The sequence below is a fragment of the Benincasa hispida genome, chromosome 7, assembly GCF_027475165.1.
Source record: "Benincasa hispida cultivar pf3 chromosome 7, pf3_genome.v1.1, whole genome shotgun sequence".
NCBI classification, from domain to species: Eukaryota; Viridiplantae; Streptophyta; class Magnoliopsida; order Cucurbitales; family Cucurbitaceae; genus Benincasa; species Benincasa hispida.
In genome coordinates, this window is record NC_143484.1 from 4,527,528 (window position 1) to 4,530,175 (window position 2,648).

Consider the following 2,648-nt stretch of genomic DNA (forward strand, 5'->3'; position numbering starts at 1 on the left):
GCCTTCGGATAATCCTATCTCTATTTCACTTATACCTAAAAATACATTGGCTGAGTCACTTTCACCTATTCTTGAGTCACCTCTTATATTTTCTTCTCAAACTTCCTCTACAAATAACTTCAACCATCTGCCTGTGATCCAAATGAAAATGAAAGGTCATTCACTTATGCACCTTTTCCCATTCCATCCTCAGTTTTTAATCAACATCCAATGGTCACAATGGATATATGATAGAACATGGGATTGCGTCCCAACTCTCAGCCCCTGGTACATGATGCATAAAACTGTGATGCGATGATGTGTTATGGTGTGAGTTTGCTGTGATGTGTGTTATGTGGTGATCATGCAAGTTTTCCTAACAAGGCCCAAGTATAAGCCTTCTTAGGTTTTCTGGTAAGTCCAGGGTCGAACAAAGGGATTACTAAGTAGATATGAGACAGACTCTTTGATTCTATTGTGGTGGTAAATAAATGAAGTGGATAATGTTTTGATTGAGATTTTTCCTATGCGACAGAGTTGAACGCAGAGTGATGAAAGTGTAGAGTTATAATAAGTATGCGATGAAGGGGTTTAGCTAACGTTTCCTAAGATTGTGCACAAGTTATGCGATCATGCTACACATAAATATCAGTACTACATTTCTCAATGCAGAATGCCATAATTTCTATTTCTAGGACGCATGCAATGCATATGCGAAAATTTTGATAGAACTTATTTACAAGTTTCTATTCTTGCTTATGCAATATAATCTGACTCTCTCAAGTCTAGATTCTATCTTTAGACTACTCTCTCAAGTATGTCCAAATGATGAATGACACACACATCAGACAAGGTAACCGCATACCACCAATCCTATTTCTAGGGCGCATGTGATGTGTAAATGGCAGATAGAACTTATGTCTAAGTTTCTACTCTTGCTTATGCAATTTAATCTGAGTCTCTCAAGCCTAGATTCTAATCCGACTCTCTCAAGTCTAGATTCTATCTTTAGACTACTTTCTTTAGTACGTCCAAAGAGTGAGTGATGCACACATAAGACAAGATGATCGCATAAAATGTAAATCTTAAGTCATGCTAGATAAGTACTTCTCAACCCATTCAGAAATTTAGCTACTCATGCATGGTATGGAGAGATTGAACATAGATTGAAATGAAATTTCCATTTTCTGCAAATAAAGTACTGAATACAAAATAACAAATGGATTTGAGAGATAACAAACCAGGTAAGCAATGTCTTGCTTCTTGTGGCCTTTTACACTGCTCTTTATCACTTCAACTTTGTTCTAGTTGTGGATTCTTGCTCTCGCAAGGGTTGGCCCTCTTTCCTTTGTGTTACTTTCCGGCAGTCTCTCGATCCGTCTGAGAGCGATTTCTCTTGGCTTTTCCTCGTCTCATTGCTCTCTCCGTCCTCTATGTATATGTATAAGTATGTGCGGGAATGGACTAACTAACTAACTTCTTTTTTCTTTGGTGGCCTTTGGTATTTATAGATTCCAAGATGAAGTAACTTTTCTTACAAATGATTGCAATGACGGGCGACATTAATTTTTCTACTCTGTTGCGCCGTTTAAAAGTCATCGAAAGTTCAATGTACTTGCTACAGTGTGGCTTTTAACAGCTTGTCAACTAAATTCGGAATCGACCGTTATTAGCTTTACATCCCATCATGATTTATTATTTTGTCGCCTTGATGCAAGGTTTTAATGCGACCACCTTTTTAAGAAACTTCTCACGATCACATGACTTGCGATCGCAGCTTTAAGCGCGATGTCGCATTGTGCCTTTGGATCACAATTTCATATGCGCCATCGCATTGTACCTGCACAAAATAGGTAAATTAACTACTTTTATACGATGAGCACTTGCGATCGCAATTCCTTTAAGTTTAGCACTTTCGGACATGATATTGTCTATTTTACCATCGCATTCTCTCATTGTTTTACTTATTTGAGCTGTAATAACTTGTTTTTCTATCAGTTATTAGTACACCTCAGCAGAATGGTGTATCAGAAAGGAGAAACAGAACCTTGTTGGGCTGGTTCAGTCCATGATGAGTTATGCTCATCTTCTAGACTCGTTTTAAGGTTATGCAGTGGAGACTGCATGTTATATCCTGAACAACGTTCCCTCGAAAAGTATTTTTGAAACACCTTTTGAGTTATAGAGAGGCCGTAAAGGTAGTTTACATCACTTCAGGAAGTAGGGCTATAAGGCACATGTTTTAGTGACTAACCCAAAGAAGTTGGAACTACATTAGAAGGTTTTCCTCTTTGTAGGCTACCCCAAGGAAACAAGAGGTGGATACTTCTATGATCCAAGTGAGAACAAAGTGTTTATTTCTACAAATGTTATCTTCTTGGAAGAAGACCACATGAGGGATCATAGCCATAGAGTAAGCTCGTTTTATGTGAGATCTCAAGTGAGACTGAGAGCGCTGAGGGTTCAACAAGAGTTTTTATACAGCCGACAGATCAATCAAAGTTGTTGAGGTCGGAACGTCTAGTCATCTAGCTCAAGAGTTGAGACTGCCTCGACGTAGTGGGAGGGTTATGAACCCACCGGATCATTACATGGGTTTGACTGAAGCCCAAAATGCCATTACGAATGATGTGGTCGAGGATTCGTTGTCTTTTAAGAAAGCAATGGAA